Here is a 15,673-nt window from a genome sequence, read left to right on the forward strand (position 1 = left end):
ACTAGGAACCGAGGTTCCCGTGTGGGCTGCGGTTTCCAAAGAAGTGCAGTGACTTCTTTCCCTGCGTGTCACGGGCACGGGAGTCCATTCAAATGAATGGGCTCTCGTGTCTGCGCAAAACGTGGCCCCCAGGAACGCACATACAGTTGCAAGAAAAAGTATGTGAACCCCTTGGGATTACGTGGAGTTTTGCATGAATTGGGCATAAAATGTGCTCTGAACGTAATCTAAGTCACAACAATAGAAGAACACAGTCTGCTGAACATAATACTACACAAACATTAGATGTTGCCATGGTTTAATTGCACATAACATGTAAACATTCACAGTGCAGGGAGGAAAAAGTATGTGAACCTTTGGACTTAATAACTGGTTGACCCTCCTTTGGCAGCAATAACCTCAACCAAACGTTTCCTGTAGTTGCAGATCAGACCTGCACAATGATCTGGAGTCATTTTGGACCACTCCTCTTCACAAAACTGTTTCAATGTAGCAATATTCTTGGGATGTCTGGTGTGAATCGCTCTCTTAAGGTCATGCCACAGCATTTCAATTGGGTTGAGGTCAGGACTCTGACTGGGCCACTCCAGAAGGCGTATTCTGTGCTGTTTCAGCCATTGTTTTGTTGAATTACTTGTATGCTTTGGGTCATTGTCCTGTTGCATCACCCATCCTCTGCGGAGCTTCAGTTGGCGGACAGATGGTCGTACGTTTTCCTGCAAAATGTCTTGATAAACTCTGGAATTCATTTTCCCATCAATGACAACAATCCGTCCAGGCCCTGAGGCAGCAAAGCAGCCCCAAACCATGATGCTCCCTCCGCCATGTTTTACAGTGGGGATGAGGTTTTGATGTTGGTGTGCTGTGCCTTTTTTTCTCCACACATAGTGTTGTGTGTTCTTCCCAAACAACTCAATCTTGGTTTCATCTGTCCACAGTATATTTTGCCAGTAGTGCTGTGGAACATCCAGGTGCTCTTTTGCAAACTTCAAACATGCTGCAATATTCTTTTTGGACAGCAATGGCTTCCTCCGTGGTTTCCTCCCATGTACACCATTCTTGTTTAATGTTTTCCTTATTGTAGATGTGTCAACAAAAATGTTAGCATGTGCCAGAGATTTCTGTAGGTCTTTAGCTGACACTCTGGGATTCTTCTTTACCTCATGCAGCATTCTGCGCTGTGCTCTTGCAGTCATTTTTACAGGACGACCAAGCCTAGGGAGAGTAGCAACAGTGCTAAACTTTCTCCATTTGTAGACAGTCTGTCTTATCGTGGACACATGAACATCAAGGCTTTTGGAGATACTTTTGTAACCCTTTCCAGCTTCATGCAAGTCAACAATTCTTGATCGTAGGTCTTCTGAGAGCTCTTTTCTGCGAGGCATGGTTCACATCAGACAGTGCTTCTTGAAACCAGTAAACCCAAAACAGGTGTGTGTTTTTTAAGGGCAGGACAGCTGTCAGCAACATATCCAATATCATCACACTGATTGGAGTCAAGGTTGGCTCACTCCTGGCTCCAATTAGCTCTGAGAGAAGTCATTAAGCTAGGGCCTCACATACTTTTTCCTCCCTGCACTGTGAATGTTTACATGTTATGTGCAATTAAACCATGGCAACATCTAATGTTTGTGTTGTATTATGTTCAGCAGACTGTGTTCTTCTATTGTTGTGACTTAGATGACGTTCAGAGCACATTTTATGCCCAATTCATGCAAAACTCCACGTAATCCCAAGGGGTTCACATACTTTTTCTTGCAACTGTATGTGAACCAGGGGTCAAACAATTTCCAATCACGTTGTGCTCGGTGCTCCCTCCCATGTGCACTCCTCACCCACCAGATAAGGTGGACTCCTGGCTTAAGACCCCGGTCACATCAAAGTCGATTTTGACTGTAAGTCGCACAATTTCAAAATCGGGTGACCTGCCAATTTCAGTTGCGATTTGCAAGACATCTGACACAGATGTCTATGCAAATCGCAACAAAAGTAGTGCATGTACTACTTTAGAAATTGGTGCGGCTCTGACCAAGTCAGAACTGCACCGATGTCACCGCTCTAATAGTGGACAATAGGGTGCGAGTTGGCATACGATTTGCAAGTCGCATGCCAAATCACACCCGATGTGACCGGGGTGCAAGAGTCAAAAAGCGCTTTTCTCTGGAGGGATGTGCTCACAGATGTTTCCAGGATTCCATTATATAGAGTGCCGGATCCATAGTTGTAATAAGAAAGGTTCAGTTGTATTCCATTTTACATCAGATGTGTACCAAAGGCAAGCAAGAGGAACACTGATGGTGTTAGTTAGTCATTTAAGTTTTGATCTAATGAATGAAGTAATTTGATTGTACCTGAAAAGTTTTCCGAGTGGCATCTGTAAATGATCCCGAAACAGGAGCGGACTGACAACTCATGGGGCCCCCGGGCAATTGGGGATCATGGGGCCCCGGTGTCCTTGCCCACACTCAAAACACACCTGAAAAAGCCTATAAAAGGTACCGGGGCATTTTATGGGGCCCCCTTCTGACCCCGGGCTCTCGAGCAGTGCCCGAGTGCTCGAATGGTCAGTCCGCCCCTGTCCCGAAAATATGTTAAGGAATATAATCAGTCTCCATCCAGATAATCGCCAATTCTCCATAATCCCTTATTAATCCACCATTTAAATTGAGTGGGTGTTAACCCCAGGGGAAACTCAGGATTGCAAAAGATAGGAGACAGTGGTGTGTGGGGGGAAGACAGGGGAACCTGATGACATACTCTATCCCAGACAGCTAATGAATGTGACAATGTAGGGTATACAATAGAAGGGCGTAGCCTATTAGGAAGCCATGGTAATGACCCAATGGCCGCAGGACAGCAGGAGAGGGAAACCCATTGGCCGTAGTATGTGCAAGCATGGGCGGACTGACAACTCATGGGGCCCCCAGGCAATAGGGGATCATGGGGCCCCTGTGTCCTTGCCCACACTCAAAGCACACCCAAAAAAGCCTATAAAAGGTTCCAGGGGCATTTCATGGGGCCCCCTACTGACCCCGGGCCCTCGGGCAATGCCCTAGTGATCAAATGGTCAGTCCGCCCCTGTGTGCAAGTTGAGCAATTTGGGCTGCTTGGCAATAAGTCCTTGGGTTTGGGAAGCAATCCCTCCTCTAAGTTTCCAGGAATACATTGTCAATGTCAATTTATATTAGAATTTAATTTTAATGAAAAACTATAATGATTTGGGAACAAAAGTATTTTATATAAAAATATTATTATTATTGTTAATAATATCATTTTTACATTTATTTATATTCTCAAGTGGCTGAAAACCTAAACAAACAGAATTCGTAGATCTCATGCACAAATGAAGGTCATAGGATTTCCAAAGCTTTCAGCCAGAGGCTGCACATAACCAAGGGTGGCCATACAGTGAAGATCACTGGACAGCGGTACTGTAGGTAAGTACTGTACATGTTATTCTCAAAATGTTCCATTATATTGGAAAGTACATTTAATTTTTATTGGGAAAGCATATAAAGGTTTGGGTCACATTTTAATTTACTTTTTAAGTTGATATATTTTTAAACTGTTGTATTTCTATTTCTATAACTATGTACAAGCTTTGCTTCACAAATAAATGTATTCTTGACAAAGGATTTCCAGTTTCCGGTCGTTTGGAGTGACGTCACGTTCAGTGAGTGGAGCGTGGCGGCGCTCCGGAAACATTGTAGGATACTGCATCATCTTTTTTTGAGGCGGAGCCAGTGCATCGTGACGTCACGCCGCCGGAGCCATGTGGAGGCCTCGCGGCCATCTTGGTATCTGTACGGTCAGTCCATTTCACATTGCTGTTTTTACTTGCCCTTATCCTGTTGTTTTTTCTATATATGCTTTAATAAATTTATACAACAATTGAAATACTACACTATGGGCACTATTCTTTGGCTTCCTATGGAGCAACTAATTTCTAGAGCCACTCGGATCCAGTGCTGCATAATTATCCAGAGAGGAGATCCTGGTATATAGGCTTCCACATCCATCCACCCCTTAAAGGGGCCTCCGGCTGCCTGGTTTCATCTCCTTCTGAGAGCTCCTACAGCACCACCTACTTGCAGAGGGAGGATTTTCCCTGTCCAGGACCACATCCATTACCTAGAGGGGACCATTACTACTTTAATGCGCATTAACATTGCGCATCTGGTGAGTGCGCACTCTTATCATATCCCTTTTGGAGCACCGACACTGGATCTTGATTGTTACTACCTCCACCTAGACCTGCACGGACTGTCACATTGAGATTATTTGCATATTTTCATTTATTATCGTCATTTTAGCGCTGCACTTTATTTATTTGATTGATGAAGGTTTTATATTGGTTACCTTTGGTGCGTTAGCTGCTGTTTTTAGAGCGCTCACTTTTACATCTTTATTTTCACAAATGAATGTATTCAAGACAAAGGATTTCCAGTTTCCGGTCGTTTAGAGTGACGTCACGTTCGGTGAGTGGAGTGTGGCGGCGCTCCGGAAACATTGTAGGATACTGCATCATCTTTTTTTGAGGCTATCTGAGGATACTACATTATTTTACACATGGATATTTGTTGTTTATGGTATGAGAGTGTAATATATATTTTATCTTCGATAATAAATGGCATGACAATAGCGTCCCTTTTGCTTCCCTTTGCATGGCACATCGGCATTGGATTTTTCAGAGCATGTGTCACTGTTATTGAAGCACAAGATTTCTGCCCTTTATTTTGTAATATGCTGTGTTTATGAATTATGTATGAATTATTTCGTATTAGTGTATTTCAATTTGAGCAGCAGCATTTTTTGCACTATATTTTTTTAGCACAATAGTTTTTGCACAATAAATCGGTCACAGATTGTTTTGTGTATAGTAGCATGGGTTATTTGTTGTTTAGATGTGCGTTACTAGAGCTACCCAGGACTTCACTGCAAGGGCTGCTGATTATGAGGACCGCAGCTGTTTATGTTCTCAAATTTATTAATTTTTGGGACTTTTTACTATTTATAAACGCACCTATAATATGATTTTTATCAGGCATGTCATCAGTCTTCATGATATAATTATTCCAGTGCTTTACTAGTTGTTTTTGTCATTTATGGTATACACCTTAGCGCTGCACCTTTTTTTTTATATGTTTTTGTGGATGAAGTGGGTTTGTCCTTCTGTGCTAGCTGCTTGTGGTTTTTCTTTTTGCGCTCACTACATACTTTTCACAATTTATGTTCTCAAATGTTTTTGCTAAAGAAGAGATTTTCAGCTCTCTGTTGTTATAAAGATATTTAGGGACTATGTTATGCAGTCACGTTCCCCGTATTGAGTCCCAGAGACACTGCTGTGAAGAGTCCATGTTTGTGCAGCTTTCATAATCTGTTTTTGTATTATTTTGCACTATGCTTGTTCTTTTCTGTTCCAGACCAGGGGCGGACTGACAACTCATGGGGCCCCCGGGCAATAGGGGATCATGGGGCCCCTGTGTCCTTGCCCAAACTCAAAAAAGCCTATGAAAAAGGTACCAGGGGCATCTCATGGGGCCCCCTACTGACCCCGGGCCCTCTGGCAGTGCCCGAGTTTCCAAATGGTCAGTCCGCCCCTGTTCCAGACTTGGATTGCCTTATTGATTCTAACATTGCACCTGTTTAGTGTACTGAAAGTTACAGATACTCTCTGTCTGATTATCCACTTTGCCTTTGCAAACCCAAGAATCGCACCGCATTCCTGTCCAATTCACATGCGATTCAGTGCGGCGTAACTTGAGCCCATTCATTTCGAATGGGCTCAAATCACACCGCATTGCACCAAAGATGCACAGGCACCTTATTTGGAGCCGCACCACAACCACATCGCATGATTGTTTGGTACCATGCGATCCGGTGGGGGCAAACCGCACTGCGATTGTGATGCATTTGTGGTGTCTTTAACTTTCTATTGAAAACTGCATCAGATCGCAAACACAATGCAATTGCAATGCAGTGCATGAAACATGCAAGGATCGCTGCATTTGCCCCACCGCATATGCGTGTACCTAGGCTCAAGGAAAAGAACACATGGCTCTTGTATTTAGACCACAATTGTTAATCCCGGAGTTCAGCTTTAAGTTACAATGTGGTTTTATTCTGTGTAGATGTAAAGAGCACTTAGCCAGGTTCTTATTTAATGTGTGTCCAGGCGATCTCTCTGATGAAATCTTCCTCCCATTCGATACGACTTTATGATGATGAACAAGGCTGATTATGTTGATGACTTGTGTTCCTAAGTGGCTATGACAGCAGCCAGTGATAAGAAACGCGATAGCAGAGCAATATTTATATACAGCTTGACAATTATCTCCTCTGCTGTCCCTTTCATTAAGGTAATGAATACAAATGCAGCCAGCCCCATGCCTGTAAGATATAGAACATACTAGACATCCATCCAGGTAATAAATGGCCAATGGTGTTCTGGCTGTGTGGATGGGTTTAGGCATTGTATCTTTGTTAGGCTTGCTGGACCTCTCCCGCTTGCTGCAAATGACTTTCCCTTCCATAAAATGACCTCCGGCCTGCCCATACGTTTGTACTTTTTGTTTTAAGTATGATGCATTGCATATTATTATTATTTATTATTATTTTTAGCCAGTAGGTGGAGCTTGTGGCTCCTTTTGTTTTTCAAGATTTCTTTATTGTAGCAGAGATTAACAGAGCTCCATAGCTCAAGCAGACCTTTACACAGACAAGTGAATGAGTCAGAACCATGGCGCTAATCACAATGACCTATCAAATATCAGACAACCCTGTCTATATACAATAATATGTTTATATATATATCCATGCAGTACATACACACATACATTTTTTTCTCCTGCCAGATCTGGTGGTGTCCTGAGTCCTTCCTCTTCTGCTCCAGAAGTTGCATAAAGATGCGTTGTTCAATCAGTGTAGTGGTATTCTGAGCTTAGGCTGACGTGAAAACACACTCCCAGCAACTTGGGCTCACAGGTAGTGGGTTCAGTGACACTAGCCGTCATTCCGCCTGGCAGACTGGTGGCACCTAGTGGTGGAAAATAATCACATTCTGATTTAGCATAAATAAATAAAAAAAAAAGGGTTTCAAAATCATTATAATTTAATTTTATATTTCAATGTTTCTATTAGGAACAATTATAACAGACTAGTTGTCAGTGGTGTACCCCAAGGTTCAGTGTTGGGACCCTTACTTTTTAATATATTTATAAACAATATAGGGTCTGGGATTATAAATCCCATTTCAGTGTTTGCAGATGACACCAAGCTGTGCAGTGGAATAATGTCCTTACAGGATGTCTCCAATTTACAAGCCAACCTCAATGCACTGTGTAATTGGGCAACTATGTGGCAAATGAGGTTTAATGTTGATAAATGTAAGGTTCTGCACTTGGGGGCTAAGAATATGCATGCATCATACATACTAGGGGGGTACAACTGGGGGAATCAATGGTGGAGAAGGATCTGGGGGTTCTGGTAGATCACAAGATTAATAATGGCATGCAATGCCAAGCTGCGGGTTCTAAAGTGAGCAAAATCCTCTCTTGTATTAAAAGAGGTATAGACTCCAGAGAGAGAGATATCATATTACCCCGTTACAAATCATTAGTAAGACCTCATCTGGAATATGCAGTTCAGTTTTGGGCACCAATTCACAAAAAGAACATTGGGGAACTGGAGAAAGTACAGAGAAGGGCAACCAAACTGATAAGAGGCATGGAGGAGCTCAGCTATGAGGAAAGATTAGAGGAACGGAATTTATTCTCTCTTGAGAAGAGGAGATTAAGGGGGGATATGATCAACATGTATAAATACATCAGTGGTTCATATAGTCAACTAGGTGTAGAGTTATTCACCCTGAGGTCATCACAGAGGACAAGGGGGCACTCTTTACATCTGGAGGAAAAGAGATTTAATCTCCAAACACGGAAAGGTTTCTTCACAGTGAGAGCTGTGAAAATGTGGAATAGACTCCCTCAAGAGTTGGTTCTGGCCAGTGGATTGCTTTAAAAAAGACCTGGATTCTTTCTTGGATACACAGAATATAACTGGATATAACATTTATAGGTAAAGTTGATCCAAGGAATACAAGATTGCCTCTCGGGGGATCAGGAAGGAATTTTTTCCCCTGCAGGAGCAAATTGGATCATGCTTTGCTGAATTTTTTTGCCTTCCTCTGCATCAACTGTGGGTATAGGATTATAAGTTTTTTGTTTTTTTTTTAATGGTTGAACTGGATGGACTTTTGTCTTTTTTCGACCAGACTAACTATGTAATAATGTAGATGATGTCACTACACAAGTAATTGATATGACAGTAATGTAGACTTCCACATCCAAATGCCAATTATGGATTCAGATGCAGATCAGAACATTGTTGGAGGAAATGACAATCAACTATAAATGCAAAAGGATTGACCTAGTCCATTAAAGCCCAAACATGAAATTAACCTGACAATGATAAGGCATCATATATCAATAACAGTATCAAAGACAATAGCAAAACTGAGCAGTTGGGAAGGGGAACATGAGAGGTGAAGGAAGATAAGGGGGCAAAGGGAAAAACTTTGCACAGTTGTTCTGAGATCATGAGTGGGCCATAAGCCATTAGAGGCACCAGGGACTTCTACTTTCAATTTTTGTACTGTGAAAGAAAAAAGGAGTGAAGAATAAAAGTAGGAAAAGGAAAGGAAAGAAATACAAAAAGAGAAAAGTTGTAAACGAGGAGGGTATAGTCAAGGCTCCTAGGGAAAGGTGATATAGTGCATCCATGGATCCCAGGTTCTGTCAAATTTCCCAATATTGTTATGAAGCATGCAGGTGATTCTATCATTATTATTATTATACAGTATTTATATAGCGCCAAAGAGTTTGCTCAGCGCTGTACATTAGCGTGGGGGACAGAACATGAGACAAAACAGTACAATACAATACACAAGGGGTTCAAGGGCCCTGCTCTTTCGAGCTTACAATCTAGGAGGGAGGGGAAGTGGTACAGGAGGAAGTGGCTGTGGAGGATGAAGTGGTAGGAGTGGAGGAGATCGGTTGTTAGGTGAGGGTGGGGTAGGCTTCCATGAAGAGATGGGTTTTTCAGGTGTGCCTGAAGGTGAGGAGGGTAGGTGACAGACTGATGGATTGGGGTAGGGAGTTCCAGAGGATGGGGGAAGTCCTGGAGAAGTCCTGCAGTCGGGCGTGGGAGGAGGAGACTAGGGAGCTGGAGACTAGGAGGTCCTGTGAGGAGTGAAGGGCACGGGTAGGGTGTTATTTGGGTATCAGGTCGGTTAGGTAGTTTGGGGCAGCGTTGTGAATGGCTTTTTTATGTCAGAGTTAGTAGTTTGAATTTGATGCGTTGGGCAATCGGGAGCCAGTGAAGGGATTAGCAGAGGGGGGAGGCAGATGTGGAGCGGTTGGTAAGGTGGATGAGTCTCGCCGCTGAGTTTAGGATCGACTGGAGTGGGGATAGCATTTGTTTGGGTAGGCCAGTGAGAAGGGAGTTTCAGTAGTCCAGGCATGAGAGGATGAGGGAGTGTACGAGTTGTTTAGTAGTGTCTGGGGTGAGGAATGTACGTATCTTGGAGATGTTGCGGAGGTGGAGCCTGCATGAATTTGATAGTGATTGGACATGAGGTTGGAAGGAAAGGTTTGAGTCTAGGGTGACACCCAGGACTTTGGCGTGTGGGGTGGGATTGATGGTGGCGTTGCTAGTCGTGATGGAGAGGATGGGGGGGGCGCGGGCTGGGGGGAAAACTAGGAGCTCGGTTTTGGACAGGTTTAACTTGAGGAAATGGAGCGACATCCTGTCTGATATGTCGTTCAGGAGGTGGCCGATGCGGGCGGAGAGTGAGGGGGTGAGTTAAGGGTTGGAGGGGTAAATTTTTGTGTCATCGGCATAGAGGTGATAGTTGAAGCCGTGGGAGTGTATCAGTTTGCCAAGGGAGGAGGTGTAGACCATAATAATAATTGACCATAATCCAGTTCAGTGTAACCTTGACATAGTCAAGTGGAACCACCGACTGTTTCCAATATTTGGCTGGATTCTTGCCTCCAAAAACATATAGGAGATCAGCTTCACTGACTTTTTTAGGGACCGTTTCAGGAAATTTCTGAAAAAGCGCCACTTCCGGAGATCTGCAGATATTCACACCCATCACCGAATAAATGAAATTAAACATTCGTTTCCAGAATCTAGTGACCACAGGACATTGCCACCAGATATGGTACATTGTTCCCAATTGTTTACAATGCCGAAAACAGTGGGGTGATGTAGACGGATGCATTTTCACGACTCCTTTGGGAACCAAATACCAACGTAAAAGCGTTTTATAACTAGCTTCTGTGAACGTCGTATTAATAGATATTTTGGATAAAGCATAGGCTATATCCTGCCATTCAGATCAATCAAATGTGATGCTCAGTTCTCGTTCCCATTGGGTCATATAAGGTAGTTTAGATATCGGTTCAGTGAGTGATATGTACACCACAGACACCCTGCCCTTTGGAGCATTGCGCGTTTGGCAAGATAATTCAAAGGGAGTCAATGTGAGAGGGTAGGTTAGTAATTTAAGTTTTGATCTAATGAATGAAGTAATTTTATTATACCTGAACAGTTCTCCGAGTAGCATCTGTAAATTATCCCAAAAATATGTTAAGGAATATAATCGGTCTCCATCCAGATAATCGCCAATTCGCCGTAATCCCTTATTAATCCACCAGTTAAATTGAGTTGGTGTTAACCCCAGGGGAAACTCAGGATTGCAAAAGATAGGAGACAGTGGTGTGTGGGGGGAAGACAGGGGAACCGGATGACATACTCTATCCCAGACAGCTAATGAATGTGACAATGTAGGGTATAAAATAGAAGAGTGTAGCCTATTAGGAAGCCATGGTAACGCCCCAATGGCCGCAGGACAGCAGGTGAGGGCTTCAATAGAATTTTAGAATCTTTTTGTCCTTTTCCAGCTTTATAAGGTTCCATTACCTTGATACGCAGGACTTTTGACAGTTCTTTTCTGATCCCCATGGCTCAGTATTTAGCCTAGTCAGTGCTTCCATATACAGTCAGGTCCATAAATATTGGGACATCGACACAATTCTAACATTTTTGGCTCTATACACCACCACATTGGATTTGAAATGAAACGAACAAGATGTGCTTTAACTGCAGACTGTCAGCTTTAATTTGAGAGTATTTACATCCAAATCAGGTGAACGGTGTAGGAATTACAACAGTTTGCATATGTGCCTCCCACTTGTTAAGGGACCAAAAGTAATGGGACAGAATAATAATCATAAATCAAACTTTCACTTTTTAATACTTGGTTGCAAATCCTTTGCAGTCAATTACAGCCTGAAGTCTGGAACACATAGACATCACCAGACGCTGGGTTTCATCCCTGGTGATGCTCTGCCAGGCCTCTACTGCAACTGTCTTCAGTTCCTGCTTGTTCTTGGGGCATTTTCCCTTCAGTTTTGTCTTCAGAAAGTGAAATGCATGCTCAATCGGATTCAGGTCAGGTGATTGACTTGGCCATTGCATAACATTCCACTTCTTTCCCTTAAAAAACTCTTTGGTTGCTTTTGCAGTATGCTTTGGGTCATTGTCCATCTGCACTGTGAAGCGGCGTCCAATGAGTTCTGAAGCATTTGGCTGAATATGAGCAGATAATATTGCCCGAAATACTTCAGAATTCATCCTGCTGCTTTTGTCAGCAGTCACATCATCAATAAATACAAGAGAACCAGTTCCATTGGCAGCCATACATGCCCACACCATGACACTACCACCACCATGCTTCACTGATGAGGTGGTATGCTTAGGATCATGAGCAGTTCCTTTCCTTCTCCATACTCTTCTCTTCCCATCACTCTGGTACAAGTTGATCTTGGTCTCATCTGTCCATAGGATGTTGTTCCAGAACTGTGAAGGCTTCTTTAGATGTCGTTTGGCAAACTCTAATCTGGCCTTCCTGTTTTTGAGGCTCACCAATGGTTTACATCTTGTGGTGAACCCTCTGTATTCACTCTGGTGAAGTCTTCTCTTGATTGTTGACTTTGACACACATACACCTACCTCCTGGAGAGTGATCTTGTTCTGGCCAACTGTTGTGAAGGGTGTTTTCTTCACCAGGGAAAGAATTCTTTGGTCATCCACCACAGTTGTTTTCCGTGGTCCTCCGGGTCTTTTGGTGTTGCTGAGCTCACCGGTGCGTTCCTTCTTTTTAAGAATGTTCCAAACAGTTGTTTTGGCCACGCCTAATGTTTTTGCTATCTCTCTGATGGGTTTGTTTTGTTTTTTCAGCCTAATGATGGCTTGCTTCACTGATAGTGACAGCTCTTTGGATCTCATCTTGAGAGTTGACAGCAACAGATTCCAAATGCAAATAGCACACTTGAAATGAACTCTGGACCTTTTATCTGCTCATTGTAATTGGGATAATGAGGGAATAACACACACCTGGCCATGGACAGCTGAGAAGCCAATTGTCCCATTACATTTGGTCCCTTAGCAAGTGGGAGGCACATATGCAAACTGTTGTAATTCCTACACCGTTCACCTGATTTGGATGTAAATACCCTCAAATTAAAGCTGACAGTTTGCAGTTAAAGCACATCTTGTTTGTTTCATTTCAAATCCATTGTGGTGGTGTATAGAGCCAAAAATATTAGAATTGTGGTGATGTCCCAATATTTATGGACCTGACTGTAAGAGCTAACAAACTCACTGACTATTTATACATTGACTTATACATTATACTTATACATTGATTTATACACTGACACTAATTGCAATATAAAAAGCCACAGATGTGGGACATTAACCTCTAATTGGCATTTTAACCCGTGTGTGTCACCTTGTGTGTCTGTACCAAGGCCAAACATTCCAGGGGAGGGAAACTTTGGATCTGGGCCATTTGGGTGATTTCTGTTATCATTATGATTTAAAAAGGCGCCAAACAACTATGTGATAATAAATGGCTTCATATGATCATCATCCTCCAATAAAAGAGCATTTTTATGGCATGTTCAGTCATATTTTCAATATCAATGCCAAAATTTCACAATTTCTGCCAGGGTATGCAAACTTTTGAGCACAATTGTATATTTGTTTCTTTTTGTTTTATTATATTTTTTGTATTAGTTGTGTCTATTATAAATTCATGAATAAATTGTGTACAAAAGACACCATGCATTCCCTTTAAGTTAGCCCTCAGGGACAACAATTTCCTGCTATTTATAGTACGGCTGACATATTGATTATAGGCCGGGTAACATCTGTTTTTTATGAAATGTCTTGTATGGATTCAGTTAACACAGGTGTTTATGTGTACCATCTGCCCATTGTTGTTCCTATACCTGACTTGCATATTTTTTGTTAAGCCTCTGTTTGTAAAACTTTTATTATTTTGCTAAAATTAAAAAAAAAAAGTCAGATGTATGGATGGAAGAAGAGAAAACAAGGATATAGATCAGGGGTCTCCAGACTTTTCAAACAGAGGGCCAGTTTACTGTCCTTCAGACTTTAGGGTGGCCAGATTGTGGCCAGTGGGGGTAGAAAATGTCCCAGGCCTGGCATCATTGAGAATAAACATGACCTCAGGGTTGGTGGTTAGTAGGAGGAGGAAGAGTGCCCCATCATCGGTATTAGTAGGAGGAGGAAGAGTGCCCCATCATTGGTATTAGTAGGAGGAGAACTAGTGCCCCATCATTGGTATTAGTAGGAGGAGGAAGAGTGCCCCATCATTGGTATTAGTAGGAGGAGGAAGAGTGCCCCATCATTGGTATTAGTAGGAGGAGGAAGAGTGCCCTATCACTGGTATTAGTAGGAGGAGGAAGAGTGCCCCATCATTGGTATTAGTAGGAGGAGGACTAGTGCCCCATCATTGGTATTAGTAGGAGGAGGAAGAGTGCCCCATCATTGGTATTAGTAGGAGGATGACTAGTGCCCCATCATTGGTATTAGTAGAAGGAGGAAGAGTGCCCCATCATTGGTATTAGTAGGAGGAGGAAGAGTGCCCCATCATTGGTATTAGTAGGAGGAGGAAGAGTGCCCCATCATTGGTATTAGTAGGAGGAGGAACAGTGCCCCATCATTGGTATTAGTAGGAGGAGGAAGAGTGCCCCATCATTGGTATTAGTAGGAGGAGGAAGAGTGCCCCATCATTGGTATTAGTAGGAGGAGGACTAGTGCCACATCATTGGTATTAGTAGGAGGAGGAAGAGTGCCCCATCATTGGTATTAGTAGGAGGAGGAAGAGTGCCCCATCATTGGTATTATTAGGAGGAGGACTAGTGCCACATCATTGGTATTAGTAGGAGGAGGAAGAGTGCCCCATCATTGGTATTAGTAGGAGGAGGAAGAGTGCCCCATCATTGGTATTATTAGGAGGAGGAAGAGTGCCCCATCATCGGTATTAGTAGGAGGAGGAAGAGTGCCCCATCATTGGTATTAGTAGGAGGAGAACTAGTGCCCCATCATTGGTATTAGTAGGAGGAGGACTAGTGCCCCATCATTTGTATTAGTAGGAGGAGGAAGAGTGCCCCATCATTGGTATTAGTAGGAGAAGGAAGAGTGCCCCATCATTGGTATTAGTAGGAGGAGGAAGAGTGCCCCATCATCGGTATTAGTAGGAGGAGGAAGAGTGCCCCATCATTGGTATTAGTAGGAGGAGAACTAGTGCCCCATCATTGGTATTAGTAGGAGGAGGAAGAGTGCCCCATCATTGGTATTAGTAGGAGGAGGAAGAGTGCCCCATCATTGGTATTAGTAGGAGGAGGAAGAGTGCCCTATCACTGGTATTAGTAGGAGGAGGAAGGGTGCCCCATCATTGGTATTAGTAGGATGAGGACTAGTGCCCTATCATTGGTATTAGTAGGAGGAGGAAGAGTGCCCCATCATTGGTATTAGTAGGAGGAGGACTAGTGCCCCATCATTGGTATTAGTAGGAGGAGGAAGAGTGCCCCATCATTGGTATTAGTAGGAGGAGGAAGAGTGCCCCATCATTGGTATTAGTAGGAGGAGGAAGAGTGCCCTATCACTGGTATTAGTAGGAGGAGGAAGAGTGCCCCATCATTGGTATTAGTAGGAGGAGGAAGAGTGCCCCATCATTGGTATTAGTAGGAGGAGGAAGAGTGCCCCATCATTGGTATTATTAGGAGGAGGACTAGTGCCACATCATTGGTATTAGTAGGAGGAGGAAGAGTGCCCCATCATTGGTATTAGTAGGAGGAGGAAGAGTGCCCCATCTTTGGTATTATTAGGAGGAGGAAGAGTGCCCCATCATCGGTATTAGTAGGAGGAGGAAGAGTGCCCCATCATTGGTATTAGTAGGAGGAGAACTAGTGCCCCATCATTGGTATTAGTAGGAGGAGGACTAGTGCCCCATCATTGGTATTAGTAGGAGGAGGAAGAGTGCCCCATCATTGGTATTAGTAGGAGAAGGAAGAGTGCCCCATCATTGGTATTAGTAGGAGGAGGAAGAGTGCCCCATCATCGGTATTAGTAGGAGGAGGAAGAGTGCCCCATCATTGGTATTAGTAGGAGGAGAACTAGTGCCCCATCATTGGTATTAGTAGGAGGAGGAAGAGTGCCCCATCATTGGTATTAGTAGGAGGAGGAAGAGTGCCCCATCATTGGTATTAGTAGGAGGAGGAAGAGTGCCCTATCA

General features: G+C 43.2%; 1 long non-coding RNA gene across 1 annotated transcript in view; it reads right to left on the bottom strand.

Moving 5' to 3' along the window:
• Positions 1-6,784: 6,784 nt before the first annotated feature.
• LOC149455678 (uncharacterized) overlaps positions 6,785-15,673 on the bottom strand; it is a 61,114-nt gene continuing 52,225 nt past the window's right edge. Inside the window, exon 4 of the long non-coding RNA XR_016314036.1 lies at positions 6,785-7,036. This is a non-coding gene — a long non-coding RNA (uncharacterized LOC149455678). The remainder of the gene's footprint in view (positions 7,037-15,673) is intronic.

Source organism: Staurois parvus, unplaced genomic scaffold, assembly GCF_062004578.1.
Source record: "Staurois parvus isolate SC_StPar_1 unplaced genomic scaffold, SC_StPar_1.0 ptg000390l, whole genome shotgun sequence".
Taxonomy (NCBI): domain Eukaryota; kingdom Metazoa; phylum Chordata; class Amphibia; order Anura; family Ranidae; genus Staurois; species Staurois parvus.